This window comes from Mauremys mutica, chromosome 9 (genome assembly GCF_020497125.1).
Source record: "Mauremys mutica isolate MM-2020 ecotype Southern chromosome 9, ASM2049712v1, whole genome shotgun sequence".
Classification (NCBI taxonomy): Eukaryota; Metazoa; Chordata; order Testudines; family Geoemydidae; genus Mauremys; species Mauremys mutica.
Window position 1 is genome coordinate 96091197 of NC_059080.1, and position 16922 is coordinate 96108118.

A 16922-nucleotide genomic window follows, 5' to 3' on the forward strand; every position below is an offset into this window, starting at 1 on the left:
CTCATTTTGGTGTCTTTGTGCTTCAGGACAGGGGACAGCAAGTCACAAAGTTCCATAAAAGTGGCCCTATGCATATGAAAGTTTCACAGCCACTGGGAATCATCCCAGACCAGCAGCACTATGCGGTCCCACCAATCTGTGCTTGTTTCCTGGGCCCAGAATTGGCATTCCACAGCATGAACCTGGCCCAACGCCACCATGATCTCCCAATCGCCACATGCCGTGCTTCTAGGAACATCTGTGTCCATGTCCTCATCAGTATACTAATCGTGCTGTCGTCGCTTCCCTGCCCAGTTTTGCAGGTACTGTACATACTGCTGGATAATGTGCGAGGTATTTACAATGGTCAAAACTGCAGCGGAGATCTGAGTGGGCTCCATGCTTGCTGCACTATGCCGCCTGCATGGGTAATCCTGGAAAAAGGGCACGAAACGTAGGAGAGCTGTTTGGTTCAAGATGGCCGATAAAAGGCAGTAAATGGTTGTCTTCTGTAGCTTTCACGGAGGCGGGAAGCTCGCTAGAGCTGCAAGAGTGGGAGAGCAGAGTTTGCGGCAGAAACTGTGTGGCTCAGTTCACGATGGCTGAAAAACAGTGGGAAATTGTTGCCTTCTGTAGCTTCCACGGGAGCCCAGGACAGACAACATGGAGAAATTAACTAGTGCTGCAAGAGCAGAAGAGCAGAGTTTGCGGCAGAAGCTCTGCGGCTCGGTTCACGGTGGCCAAAAAAAGGCGGGAAATGGTTAGATAAAAGAATAGATAGAAAGACGAGAGGACATGCGAGGTGGAGTCATAGTACCAGGAGACTGGCGGTGCACCGTACTGCACCATCTGCTGGCAGTACGGCATCTGCCGTAGCTTTCACGGAGGGAGGAGTGAGTGACGACACACACCCAGAAACACCCACAAGAATATTTTTGCCCCATCATGCACTGGGAGCTTAACCCAGAATTCCAATGGGCAGCAGGGACTGCGGGAACTGTGGGAAAGCTATCCACAGTGCACCGCTCCGACATTCGATGCTAGCCTCAGTACTGTGGACGCACTCCGCCAAATTCATGCACTTTAGCGGAGACACACAACACCAAATGTATAAAATCGCATCCAAAATTTGGAATAGAATAATTTTGAATTAATTTTGTACTGTAGACATGCCCTTAGATTGGCGATTGGAGCAGAATTAGGAGCGCCTACTGCCAGTTAATAAATGGGGTTTTTGCCATTGATTTCAGTGGGAGCACAATCAAGCCCCTTTATCTTAATTTCTACATTGTCTGAAGCGCTATGTATACTTAATATGCTGTACTAAAATAAATACAGTATTATTCTGTTAAGCAAAGGACATCATGAGATGGAAGACCGATTATACAGAGTATCTCTGGAAGACACGTGTATACATTCAAAATGTATTGTCTAAATTGAATTGACTGTGTATTATACTGCTATAGCTTCAGACAATATATCAAACAGATTCAGACGTGATAGGGGACTATGCCATTTGCAAACAAGATGTGCAAATCAGAGGTATACACGGTACGTAAACAGTGCATTATGCAATCTGTGCACCATATACTCATCATGACCATTGCAATGTTATGACTGCTCTTGCCTAAGATAGGGCAAACACCTAGACACTCGTTGTTTACTGCCTGACCCGGTCTTGTTTTTATCATTTTATATGAAAGCCAATTGAGGTTATACCAGAACCAGTTTAAATGAATTTCAAATAAAAGTGAGTGTGGCTAGTGACAAATAGATAGCCCTGGATAGGGCATGGACAATGCATGCTTCCCTGCATTGACTGATCTGGATTTTTTACTTCAAGGGGTGACAGCCCAGTGGTCCGTCTAGCCCAGTTTCCTCTCTCTTAGTGTCCACTACCAGATGCTCCAGAGGAAAATGCATGAAGCCCCATAATGTACAATAACCTATCCTAGAAGCATTTTCCTAACCACCATCAGTTAGTGCATGGCTTATGCCTTGAAGCACGAGGGTTCATAACCATGTCCAGAGCCTAGTCAGTTCTTGACCTCTCCATTAAAGCCAGTTAGTTGTGATGTGTGATGTGACTACCTGACCACTAGAAAGTGAACTGAAACTACCAGTTCATTTTATACAGGGCAAAGGGCTATAGCTTCAGACAATATATCAAACAGATTCAGACGTGATACAGGAGTATGCCATTTGCAAACAAGATGTGCACATCAGAGGTATACACAGTATACCTGATGACTTTGGCTTAGTATTGACTCTGGCACCCATCTTCAGACACTTGCCACGTGCTTAACTTTAACTTAACCTCAGAGCACAAGGTCCTATGGACTGTCCGCCAGTGAGAAAGCTGTTCAGCAGAGAGGCCTCAAGGAACCTGATTCCCCAATGTTCACAGAGAGGCCCAGCTGGCCTACTCCCCCAACCCCACTCCTACTCAGCTGACATCGTTAGCGTAACCCTTTTGAATCCAATAGCTGTTGTTTTAATGAAAAATGTCTTGAAAGGTTATAGGACAAGTGAGGAGGAAGAAAACAGTCTGTTTTTCCCTGTTGTAGGAGTCTGAGTGATTTTACAAGGAGATTGGCTATAGCCCATACGTGAAGGTTGTAATTAGTAGGTCACAGACAAGGGTGTTCACCCTTTATTAGGTTCCTCGTTGTCTCTGCATGACATAAGAGCTTGGCATAATTTATTATAACCGGTTTGTGGCATTGTTAGGAAGCTAATATTATCAGTAGATTCCATATGACAGTGTCACTGGGAGAGAGCAAGGCAGATCAGTATGAAGTAGTGACAGAAATCAGGTCAGTGAGTCTAAGATCTAAGGAGATGTTTAAAAGCCTCGTGTCATGCAGCTAAGTCCTCATCAATTTCAGGTGACTTTATATAGGATGTGAATAAATCCAGTCTTTCTATGGCGATATACTGAATACTTCCTAGAATTGATTAGCCCCTCTGAAGTGAGAAATCCATCTGAAAAATTAAGACACTTCAAGTGGCTAGGTAAATTGTGAGGGGTTAAGGAATTTGATATGACAGTGATAAATCCTCATAGATGTTATCTGAAGCTGTAAACAGATCCCAACTTTTTCTACTTTAGTTCAGAATTCTTGTAAGCAAGCTGCATCTAAAGGAATGATCACAAATCTGGGAGCCAGAATTTCTTGAGCTATATTCCTGGCTCTGCCTTCACACCTATGATTGTTTTCTGTGTACTATACATTTAAAATGTAGACAGTCTTTCTTCCTCTCTGCCAAGGGAGTAGGCTTGGGATGGGAGAGGAGTCAAGATAGAGGATCTTGCCGATTGAGAGACAATCTGTTTTCCCTGTCACGGAGGTTTTACACTTGTACTTTCTTCTGTTGTTTTCCTTACTCTAAAATAAATCATGCATACTAAAAGTGCGTATTTTGCTCTTTGTGTATAGGAAATATAGTAACTTCATTGGGAGTTATGCACATCATAACTCCAGGCTGATTTATTGTTAGAAATGATTTATTGTTAAATGATACTTTATAACTGAAGGTTTATATTAGAAGTAAATGTGATTCCCAACATTTAGCCTCTAACCCGCAAGCCACCAGCTGTGTCTGTGTGAAGCCTGCTCAAAGAAATACTTTGTATAAAACTTGTTAAACATTAATTAACTCTAAGTAAGCCAAAACAGTAGCTGTTATAGTATATAGATAGAGACCCCCACCCTCTGTAAGTTTTCATCTCACTTTATTTTTAATTGTTAAAAGACAGGGAGTCTCACATAAATTGGTAACACCCCAAAAGGTAAAGAGACAGTAAAATAGATGTGATTAAGATAGAGAATGTATGTGAATGAGTGCCTAGTTTAAATAATGAATAAATGGTTAGTGAGTTACCAGCCTGAAGAATTCAGTGTCGGCCAAAGAAGGTGTCAAGTGGGATCAACCAGATGACCCCCGGAGGGTAAACTGGAATCCACCCCACCACACCTCAAAGGAAGAAAAAACAAACATCTGATAACATGGAGCCAGCCACCTGCTGATTGATTTAGCAACAGCAGAATGAAGCAACTCTCATGGACTGACATAGGAATAAATTCCTATAAAATTGGACTCTGAAGACTAAGGACTTTGAGTCTATGGTTCTGCTGCCAGCCTCCAGGAGCATCAGATGCATCTGACACAGACTCGGCTCCATCCTCATGACCAAGATACCTGGCCAGTAACTTGGCATGAGCAACGTCTAGGCTGGTAACTATAACATCTATACAGAACCTGAATGAATGATTGTGTGAATGAATATATATATATATTCAGTGTGTGTGTGTGTGTGTGTATAAGAAATAAGTAGTGATAGAAATAAGTAGTAAAACAACGTTGTTTGCTTTTGTCTTTTGCTTTACTATTATATTTACAATACATGTGGCATCTTTGCCTTATCCCTCTTAATAAGATCCTGCTGGTTTTTTATTATATTGGTATAACAGCCTGTGATATACAGGAGGTCAGACTAGATGATCTAATGTTTCCTTTTGACCTTAAAATCTACAAATCTACGATTATGAGTGACAGAATCAAATCTCCAATGGACAGACTACACAAATCAGATCCAACAGATGTTACTATCCTAGAGCATTTTTTGCCACCTGTCCTGACTTTTTCTTTCCTTGTCTAGTTAGTGATATTCTGAATTGCTCTTTCAGAACTAGAGCTTACAGAGCTAGCTTGGAACATAATTCTTATAATTATTTGACACGACAAGATTCTGGCCTGTGACAAAGTTACCCATATTCATCTGTTATAACAACTGAAAGGTGTTAATAACAACGCGCATTGGAAGTTAACATAGGAATGATAGATTTGAAGCTGTATATTTCCTCTAATTTTCAACATGACGACAGAAATTTATGCACTGAACTAGCACCCATCGATAAACACCATTATCCTCTGGGAGCCACTTTTGAGGTACTCTGAATTAGAATTATGCACTGAAAAATCTACGGTATGTCCTGCAGTAATATATAAAAGATGGACAATCATGAGATATGAGAATTTTCAAGACATGTGGTAAAAAGACACAATTGATTATGGCAGGATTTTCTAAAGCCCTCAGCAACGATCTAACTCTGCTTCTGTTAAATCAATGGTAAGATTCCCATTGACATCATCAGTGGGAACAGAGTTAGCCAACATTAATCACTTTTAAAAATATTTCTTCTGGTTTCTCTTGTACTTTTTAAATTTTCAAACTGATGCAGGTTTTTTTTAGATAACACACAAATACACATCTTGGTAGTCCATCGATCCGATAATGTCAAATCTGTGCAGATCATCTATTGCTGGTCTCATGGTGTGCCCTCTGATGACTATACAAGCCAATTCTAGAGGTGCACATTTTGCTGCAGATGGTGCAGGCACATGCATTATTGGGGCACTATTTGCAATTCTCATAGTTAAGGTTGAGTTGAGCTTTGCACTTAAAGCAGTGGTTCTCAAACTTTTGTACTGGTGACCCCTTTCACACAGCAAGCCTCTGAGTGTGACCTCCCCCCCATAAAAAACTCTTTTTTTTATATTTAACACTATTATAAATGCTGGAGGTGAAGCAGGGTTTGGGGTGGAGGCTGACAGCTCGCGACCCCCCATGTAATAAACTTGTGATAATAACCCCCTGAGGGGTCACAACCTCCAGTTTGAGAAGCCCTGGCAAAGTATATTGTCTATTTGCCAAGCTGTGACCGCCCTGCCTCTTCCCGCCCCATTCCGCCCCCTCCACTGAGCATGGCACGGCCTTGCTCCTCCCCAGAGAATCCGCCATGCCATGAAACAGCTGATTGCAGGGGGGGGAGGCACAGGGAGGGAGGGGGAGGCACTGATTGGCGGGGCCCACCAGCAGGCAGGAGGCACTCGGGTAGGGGGCTGCCAGTGGGTGCTCCAGCCCCGGAGGTCCAGTATAGTGAAAAGTTATTTCAAAAACTCTTCTCACCATACAATTTTTTTTTCTGAACCCGAAAAGGCCAGCCACATTGCCAGGTCAATATTAGGCTGGATCTTACCCAAAATACCATGCTGCCAGCCAATCCTTTAGCATCTAAAACTAAAGGTTTATTATAAAGAAAAAAAGAGAGAATAAGAAGAGAGCGTGAAATGGTAAAGCAGTCACATACATACAAAGATTCAAAGTCCATGTATCAGGTTCTTAGCCGTATTGACGAGTTTCCTGGCTTGAAAGTCCCTCTGGAACACATCCACAGCTTGGATGGGTCATTCAGTCCTTTGTTCAGAGCTTCAGTTTGTAGAAAAGTTACTCCACAGGTAAGAAGCAGGAATGGACACAAGAAGCAGGACTGAAGACAAGATGGAGATAATGATGCAGCTGCCCTTTATAGTCCTTTTGCCACATGTCTGGTACTTCCTTTGTCCAAACACAAACTCACAGCACATGGCATTGAAAGGCCTTAGAGTTCTCTTCACAGGCAGGCCCCTGTACGTCTTTGATGAGTCATAAGGTGTAGCCCCTGGCCCTTTCAATGGGTTCATTGTACAGTTGATGTCCCTTGATGGGCCAACAAGCAGGCTAGGCCGTGTTGATGCCAATGTGTCTGGGGGTATCACCCAGATGCACAATATAAATTTGGAAATACAGATATACCAAACATATCTATAACTTACAATACAAAGGTGATACAAACATATCAACAAGATTATCATACTTGGGAAATTATAACATTTTTGCAGATATCTCACATAGCATTTTATAATATCGATATCAACCATATCATAAAGTGTCTCACATATTCCATGCAGTGTCACACACACACAATAGCTGATTTTTGGATTATTGCAGGTCAGTTTCTCATTTGCAGTAGAAATCAGTGATGTGGAGTCAGAGTATTTTCTTTGTGGGAATTGTTGATTTACAAAAGGTACATATGCTCTGTTTTCTTGAATGGGGGCAAGGGTGTATATAATCTGCATTCCCTTTTGCAGAAACCTGAGGTCAGACACCAGGAAGCAGCTGTCTAGGGTTTCCCACAAATCTAGAGACTCAACAAAACAGTTTTTCTCTTCCTACTTCAATCCCTGAGCTTTCCACCTGGGAAAACTTTAGCTCCGAACTCCATTCTAGGACCACGTGGCCTTCAAAGATGAGCTTGGATGTGAACCCTCCTTTTGTGCTTTCGATTACAAAGGAATCTCAGTGAAGAATGCTTTAACTCACATATTCTCCTTGCAGAATGTCTGGGTGTTCATACATCAATGACCTATAATGGGGTAAACCATTAGTAACTTTTGGCATAACAATGTCTAGATTTGCACGTTCATACCTGCGTACACAGAGTTCTTTGTTCTTGTAACCAATTTGGTTTAAACAACTGATTACAATTCTCTAGAACTTCAAGACGAAATATTACAGGGATTAACTGTACTTTTCTTGCCATTTTTAGCTTCACCACAAACACATAAAAGGGTAGAAATCCAGTGCCAAAACCATGTGCAGTTTTGCTAAAGGGGCTAATATGAAATAAATATTTTACAGTACAAAGTATTATGTTTCATTTTAAATTGGTTTACAGGGTTGGGCATTTGACCAGTCCAAAAATAACTGGTCAGTTGACTGGTCAAACATTATCAATGTCAAAAATGGTCAAATATTTTAAAGCACTAATGAATTAGAACAGCAACAAAAAAGAGTAAGACTTTATGGTCTCCAATAGACTTAGTCTTAGACTATGTCTACACTATAGCGTATGCCGGCAAAACTTATGTCCCTCAGGGGTGTGAATATTCCACCCAGTGCTTAATTTGTGCCAGGGCTTGCCGGGGCTGAGCACCTCTGGGCTTGGCAGTTCATAGCCCCGGCACCTCTGGGCTTGCTGCATCAGTTATTATTATGAATTAGGGCTGTCAAGTGATTAAAAAAATTAATCGTGATTATTCGCGCCGTTAAAGATTCATATGTCCCTTCATGCTTCAACCGCCATTCCAGAGGACATGCTTCCATGCTGATGATGGGTTCTGCGGCACATCTGATGAAGACACTTTAAGCCAACGGGAGAGCTCTTTCCCATTGGCATAAAAAACCCACATCTGTGACTGGCATAAGCTATGTCAGCAGGAGACGCTCTCCCACCGACATAGTGCTGTGCACACGAGCGCTTATGCTGGTGTCATTCATATCACACTGGGTGGGATCAGTGCTTAACCCAAGGTTTAAGATTCTGAAGTGCCATCCAAAATCTGAGAGGGACGAGGTGTGGAGCATGCTTTTGGAAGTCTTAAAAGAGCAACGATCTGATGCGGAAACTAATGCGTATGCCGGCAAAACTTATGTCCCTCAGGGGTGTGAATATTCCACCCAGTGCTTAATTTGTGCCAGGGCTTGCCGGGGCTGAGCACCTCTGGGCTTGGCAGTTCATAGCCCCGGCACCTCTGGGCTTGCTGCATCAGTTATTATTATGAATTAGGGCTGTCAAGTGATTAAAAAAATTAATCGTGATTATTCGCGCCGTTAAACAACAATAGAACACCATTTATTTTAAATATTTTTGGATGTTTACTACATTGTCAAATATATTAATTTCAATTACAACACAGAGTACAAAGTGTACAGTGCTCACTTTATATTTATTTTTATTACGAATATTTACACTTGCACTTATCTTTTAACAAGTATCAGAGGGGTAGCCGTGTTAGTCTGGATCTGTAAAAGCAGCAAAGAATCCTGTGGCACCTTATAGACTAACAGACGTTTTGCAGCATGAGCTTTCGTGGGTGAATACCCACTTCATCGGATGCAAGTCATCTTTTAACAGTTTTTCTATGTTCCTGTCTAGTAAAAATTTCCATACAACTGATTTTGGCTCTCCCTGACTCTGTATAATTGATGTCACTGTTATTAATATCGTACTGCTTCTGGAATGCTCTCTAGATAATGAAGTATCTCTTGTCTTTCAATCAACCAATAGCCATTCACTTTTATTTCTAACTGCTGCTGTTCCCAAAGATTTCAGCCAATCAAAGTGTTTTTGGTGTTGCTGCCTCCTTCCTCCCAGAACCCTTTCAAACTCCCAATCCCATGCAGAGCGAGGACAGAGGCGGTCCCTCCTCCCATCAGCAAATTCAGTGGACTCATAAGCAACACCAGGAGGAAGGACAGTGCAGGAAGGGAGGAGCCACTACAGAGATGTGATGTCATTAGCATAGACATTTTCATATCAGCCGCAAGGTTTGGCTGGGGATACGTGTTTGTGATGAGCTATGAAGGGGATTTTTGTACAGAAGGGGAGGCATGGGGATTATTTACATGAGCGTTTAATGTAGGTTGTTTGCTTTGTTGAGGGTGTGTGTGTGGTGGGGGGACAATAGCTGTGATACTTTTGTTTATTAAGGGAGAGGCTTAAATGCCGTGCATCTTTTCTCTTTGTATTGGGGACAAAGTTTCTCCTCTCCCTCCCCAACTCCCTTCTGAGTTAATTTCTGTATGTTTATCGAGTCAGTTTAGATTGTAAACGCTTCAGGGCAGAAACTGTGGCTGGTGTTTTGTAAACCACCATGTTCACCGATGACCTAGCATATAAATAAATATATACATACATACAATGTTTGTTCTAGAAGATTCCAGCCATTCAAGATGCTCAGGTTTCAGTTAGTTCACCTTTCCCCCCCAGAAAGATGTCATTAGCACGTAGTAAAATGATCAAGACATTTAAGTAGGCTTGCTAGCAAATGGGACCATGATGCAATCAAAAAGGCAGACTACGGTCTACATCAGGGTATTCTTGCTGGAATATTTGACAATATTTGACCCTTGTGAAATAACAGGTGGTCAGTTGACCAGCTTGCCAAGCCTAAATTGGTAGGGCCCAAATCATTAAGGTTTGATAAAAGAAGTCCATTCTTTTCTCAGCTACAGAAATGAAATTCTCATTCATGCCAATTAAAATATCCACAAGAGGAAAATGATTATCATGAAAAATAGACACAGCTATGGTAGTAGCAATACTACAATAAGTGTAAACAAAAATGCCTTACATTTGCTGCTGAGGGAAATTTTCGATTAACTTAAGAACATATGGTTGTATCTATTAGACTTTTTTTAAATTTACTGTAATGTTTAAGAAGAGTTAAAATTACGTGAAAGACAGTAGAAGGACAAGGTGGGTGAGGTAATATCTTTTATTGGACCAACTTCTGTTGGTGAGAGAGACAAGCTTTTTAGCTTACACAATAAGCTCCAATAGAAGTTATTACTTCACGCACCTGGTCTCTCGAATATCCTGGGCCTGACGTGGCTACAACAACATTGTATACATGAAAGAGAGTAGTTAAATGTAGTATAGAGGTAATCTAGAGTATAAACATAGCCATAGTAGAGCATATGAACTGTTCACTTTAGTTCTATATATTTATATTAGAATGCCATTCAAAGCCACAAAAAGAAGCAGTAAATTCAGAGTTTCGTGAAGTCCAAACAAGACTGCTCTCTCCTGGAGATAAATCTGCCATTGGATAATGACCTGAACTAAAAAGTCCAAGAAGTGATGGAAACAAGTATACACTCCCACAGAATCATAAAAACAGCATCTAGATTCTACACCCATAGGCAGATGCAGGGACGGCCTTATGGGTGGGAGATGGGTGACCGTCCAGGGCACTGTGGGCAAGAGGCAAGGAGTGGGGCGGGTTTAGGGTGTGAAGCCATGGAAGGGAGCTTGGGGCAATGGGCAGGGGAGGCAGTGGGGGTGGGGAGCCGAGGGAGGCAGCAGGGGTCACGGGTGATGGGTGGGGTGCCAAGGGAGGCAGCAGGACCCTGGATGGGGAGCCCAGGGGGGCATGGGCACCAAAATACAAGTTAGCGGGTGCCATTTTCCCTAAGGCCAGCCCTGGATAGATGGTCAGATCCAGCCCCTTGTGAAATCTAACATGTTAAGGAATACAAACCAAACTTTTTAGATTCAAATATTTTAAGGACATATCAGAAAGAGGTTATTGACACACACACACTCTTCCTTCTGTCCCCCAAATTGTTGGATACGTTGGGTGGTGGGTATTTTAGGTTATGCAGCATAGATAAAGGCCTGATTTTCCTCTCACTTAGGATCTGAGCCACAGCTCACTGCAACCAGCAGGTCTTTCTACTGATTTCAATGGGCTTTGGATCAGATCATTACACTAATGTAACGGACTGAGTTATTTGGGATTTACACCATTGTATGTGAAATCACAAGCTCTTTGGGGGTGAGGAGGAGACTGTCTTTTTGTTCTGGGTTTGTTCAGGTTCCAACACAATGGAGTCCTGGTTAATGTCTGGGGCTTGTAGGCACTACAGTAACACAAATAAACAATAATTAATATTTATGCCCTGAGACTTATTGAAGGCTGCATGTGTGTGGTGGGATAGTAGGGATGGGAAAAGAAGTTTGCAGAAGTTGGCCACTAGAGAGAGCACAACATTTGCCAGGGAAAATTTTAATGAATGTAACTTACAGAGGACAACAAGAACATCATCAAAAATTTTTTACCTTTAATTTAAGGTTATCAAATGCCAATATGGTGCATTCTGGAATGCTTTCAAAACTCGACATTAATACAAAATGTCATAAAATACAGGCTTGATTTTGGACATTGGCTTGGGAGGATGGTTTACAGTCTAAACATCAGGTTTCGAATGCTATACATAGATTCCTGGATGCTACATGTTTAAATCCCCAAAGGGCTATTTTAGCTCTTCATCTTTCTTGATCACCTTGCACTTTACTTTATGGGTGGGCCCTTTGGTCTCATATGCTTTGCATGTGCTCTGATGACCATCTGGCAACTTCTGGAAGAATGCGGTTTTCCCCCCGTATCTTTGCCCAACAGGAACCCGTTTTGGGGAGTAGGTCCATACAATATCACAAAGAATAGTTCCCCGTTTTTTGGCATAATCATGGCAAAAAGTAACCTACCTTTCTTGATATGACACGGTAAAGGTGCTGAGCCTGTAAAGAGTTAACACGTTCCACTGGTCACATGACTGCTTGGGGCAGTGTACAAAAGGAAAGAGAAAGCCAGGTCAAAGGAGGAGGATCTCCTCTCCCCTCTTGGCTGGCTAAAGTGAGGAAATCCTCTGGAGTATATTGCTCAGTGTTCTTTGTTAATTTGCTTTTGTCTCTACAACAAAGGGGTGGCAATTACGAATGCAACCACGCTCCCATTATAAGACTGATTTTGATCCCCAAAAGTGGCCTCTCCAACACATCCTCCTGTCTTCAGAGGGTCAGGAAGAGGGAAGCAGTCATCAGCAGCCTTTCCCCACAAACACTCCCTGGAATTCTGCCTGGTAGCGCATACCACCTCCTGCTTTTCTGACTTCCCAGGTGAGCAGGCTGGCTGTCATTTACAAAGAAAGCAATTACATTTCAAAAGTAACTTTTGGCAAAAAATACTGCTTCTCTGGAGGACAGATTAAAGATAAATCCAACTATCATTATCACTTCAAAAACCCAGAGGGCATTAGACATACAAATGTGCTCTAGTTAGTTATTAAATGCTATAGTAAAAAAAATATGGGGTATTCAATCAAAACACCCTGTTTAGCTTAGTGTGGATTCCTCGTATAATAAACAGTGTTACCCTGAACACAGGTCTCAAAAAAGGCACTGCATTTTTTTTTAAAAAGCTTTTATTTAGTAAAATATAAATAGTCCAAATAAAACTGAGTATATTGGTCTCCATTAAGCAATTATTCTTTATTGCTGCCTTAAAACAAACAAACAAACCAGAAGTGACACAAGCCTCAACTAAGCAACTGCATTCAACTTCATCATACTCAAGGACAAAACCTCAGTGGTATTCGACATTACTTTCCAAATAGAATCCTTATTGCAGAAAGCTGTCCCAGTGTCATAAAAATGTTATGTGGCATCTGCCTGCATATCATGTGCACCCATCCATAATACAAACACAATTTACTTTATACAAGCAGCTTAGACATCTATTAAGAACATAACATATTTGAAAGCTACATGCTCAAACCTTATATAAAATGCTCCAGTAAACATATTATGAGGAATAATGTCCAGGAGCGGCTCCAGGCACCAGCACGCCAAGCGCGTGCCTGGGGCGGCAAGCCACGGGGGGCGCTCTGCCTGTTGCCACGAGGGCGGCAGGCAGGTTGCCTTTGGCAGCAAAATACCTAGAGCCGCCCCTGATAATATCTAACTCTTTACAAAAAGTAACAGAATCACAGTAAAATAATTCTTGACAGTCAGAATCCAGAGAAAAATAATCAACAGATACTAGTATAGCTGTAATGAGTACATTGGTAGGTCTTCCCTGTAAAATGGACGTTTTGCTTTGAGTATTAAACTTCCTGCTTTTATAAAGGAAGATGAGACTCTGCTCAGGGACACCCCCTTCCTTCCCACTGTTGGTTGAGCTTTAAAAGTCCCTATCAAAAACACTCAGGGTTCACTTTTTAATACTCTTGATGCTAGGATTTACTGGCAACTGGATGACTGTGACCATTACAGCCAAGGAGTTAATAAATCTAAAGAAGGGAATTTACAATTCACTAGCTTAGATTTTTTTCCCCTAAATAAAATGCAAAAGCTTAAAGCTCTACAAGTAATGATGAAGACTGCATCTGAAATTACAATTTTACCAGCACGCATGCAAAATAAGTACTTAGGCACTTATACAACACATTTCTCTAATGATCTCAATGTGTTAAGTATCGTTATCCTCATTATATATGAGGAAGTTGAGGCAAACATCGTTTACATGACTTACCCAAGGTCACACAGTGAATCACAGTGGCTGACGTGGGAATAGAATCCAGCTCTCCTACCTTCCACTCCCATGCCCTATTTATGAGACCAGTGTGAGTTTTCTGCTATCGCCTTGTATAGGAGTAGGCACTACAGGGCAAACTGTTAGCTGGTATAAAGTGACTGCTCCACTGAATGGAGCTATGACAATTTACACCAGCTGAGAATCTGCCGCTCTGTGTATATGCAAACATGTTGCTCCGTGCTGACCAGCTACAGCTTAACAAAGGTATTTCTATAGCTGACAAGTAGAGATCGTCCTTTAGCTCAGGTACTAGAACAGGGGTGGCCAACCTGTGGCTCCGGACCACATGAGGCTCTTCGGAAGTTAATATGTGGCTCCTTGTACAGGCACCGACTCTGGGGCTGGAGCTACGGGTGCCAACTTTCCAATGTGTCGGGGGATGCTCACTGCTCACCCCCTGGCTCTGCCACGGGCCCTGCCCCCACTCCACCCCTTCCCACCCCCTCCCTGAGCCTGCTGTGCCCTCGCTCCTCTCTCCTTCCCTCCAGAACCTCCTGCACGCCACGAAACAGCTGATCGGGAGGTGCGGGGAGAGAGTGGGAGGCGCTGATCGGCAGGGCTGTCGGTGGGTGGGAGGCCCTGGGAACAGTGGGGGAGCTAATGGAGGGCTGCTGACATATTACTGTGACTCTTTGGCAATGTACATTGGTAAATTCTCATTCCTTCTCAGGCTCAGGTTGGCCACCCCTGTACTAGAATCTCGTGTTTATGAAGCTAGATGGCCTGTGTTCCAGCCCTGTCTCTGCAGCTAGGTTTCTACTACAACAATTAAAGTTGTAAGATTGTTGACATAAGAATGATTTTGATCCTCATAACAAAGAAAAAGCCTCATGATTTCAAATTTTTTAATGTCAGCTAGAATATTTTCTGAAAATGTTAAGTATGGCTCAAAAATGGCTCATTTGTGACTTTTTTGCAAGTGTTTCTGTACCTGCCTAATTAAATCACATTACAGCACAACACTGGAAATATGGGTAGATTTTGACATTGGCTCATTCAGGAGGCAGTTTTAAAGGGCAGAAATAATAAAATGTTTAAGAAATTGCCATCATTTGAAAACTAGATGAGATTCTCTGCCAATGAAGCTTATGGAGAAAAAAACATATCAACAGAGAATATTTTTGCTGCTAGCCCCCAAAAATCAGACAGGGATAATTTTCAGAAGTGAAAGAAAACTCTTGGATCTCATTAAAGACGTGTCCTTCTTCATTCCCCACCCAAATGCTCCTTTGGTCTATGAAAAACGTGCACGTATCCATCTGCTAAATGGAGTAACTGAGGAATGGAGGGCTCGAGTAAGCAGCGCAAAGTGAATTAGTCAGACAGGAGAAGCTGGCTCAGAGAGTTTAAATGACTTGGTAAAGATTCATATAAGAGGTTTAAATGCAGAGATAGGAACAGAATCCTGGCGTATCTTACTCGCTAAAGCACAAAGCCTCTTATAGAGATTACTTCAAATTTCTATATGTAGGTTCCAATCCTGTGGGGTCCCATTGAAGGCACTGAAGACACCTAACTGGAAGTAAATAGGACTGCCTACACCATTAGTAACCAGGCCAACATACAACTGTCTAAAAGTCTGTGTTCTAACATGTTTTTTGTCTGCATTGTGGACAGTCACCGAATCATGTTAGCAAACTCATCATGACGTAGTGCAGTGGTTCTCAAACTTTTGTACTGGTGACCCCTTTCACCCAGCAAGCCTATGAGTGCGACCCCCCTTATAAATTAAAAACACATTTTTATATTTAACACTATTATAAATGCTGGAGACAAAGCAGGGTTTGGGATGGAGGCTGACAGCTCGCGACCCCCTGTGTAATAACCTCGCGACCCCCAGTTTGAGAACCCCTGAGGTAGTGGCTTGAGCCCACAATGACTTCAGAGAGGCTCCACACAGGTACAAAGGCCATCTGCACAGATCTTGTCCGGATTGAGCACCTTTAGATGAGTGAGCCTGAGGACTAGCCAGGCTGATTAATGAGTTCAGCTGGATTGCAGTCAGACCACCTGATTGGCTGATGAGAGCCTGCAGGCCTGCTTTCAGCTCAGCAGCAGGTCACTGGTTGCTCAGTGCTAGGCCTGCTGCTGTGTTCGCTCAGGATCCAGTCTTGCTCCAGCTCACATGCCCTTCCTTGGTGTGTGTGTGTGTGTGTGTGTGTGTGTGTGTGTGTGTGTGTGTGTTCCTGGCTCCTGACTTTGGCCTGGTCTACACTAGGGGGAGTGTGTGTGTGTGTGTGTGTGTGTGTGTGTGTGCGCGTGTGTGTGTGTGTGTGTCTCTAAGATTGACTTAGAATCACTTACTTCGTGTCCTCGCGGTGCGGGATTGACGACTGCCGCTCCCTTGTCGCCTTTGCTTCCGCCTCTCACACTGCTGGAGTTCAGCAGTCGACAGGAGAGCGATTGGGGAACGATTTATCGCGTCTACACTACACGCAATAAATCGATCCCCGATAGATCGATCACTACCCGCCGATCCGGCAGGTAGTGTAGACGTACCCTTTGACTCTAACCCTTGGCCCCCAGTTACAGTTCCTGCTCCCATAGTCCAGTTTTAACCAGTGAGCCAGACTGCCAGCACCTGGGTCCCTGAGAAATCTCTGCACGACTGGAGCCATCATTCCTGGGGTTACGGTGGACGAAAAGCTGAATATGAGTCAACAGTGTGCCCTTGTTGCCAAGAAGGCTAATGGCATTTTGGATTGTATAAGTAGGGGCATTTCCAGCAGATCGAGGGATGTGATCATTCCCCTCTATTCAGCACTGGTGAGGCCTCATTTGGAGTACTGTGTCCAGTTTTGGGCCCCACACTACAAGAAGGATGTGGATAAATTGGAGAGAGTCCAGCGGAGGGCAACAAAAATGATTAGGGGGCTGGAGCACATGACTTACGAGGAGAGGCTGAGGGAACTGAGATTGTTTAGCCTGCAGAAGAGAAGAATGAGGGGGGATTTGATAGCTGCTTTCAACTACCTGAAAGGGGGTTCCAAAGAGGATGGATCTAGACTGTTCTCAGTGGTAGAAGATGACAGAACAAGGAGTAATGGTCTCAAGTTGCAGAGGGGGAGGTTTAGGTTGGACATTAGGAAAAACTTTTTCACTAGTAGGGTGTTGAA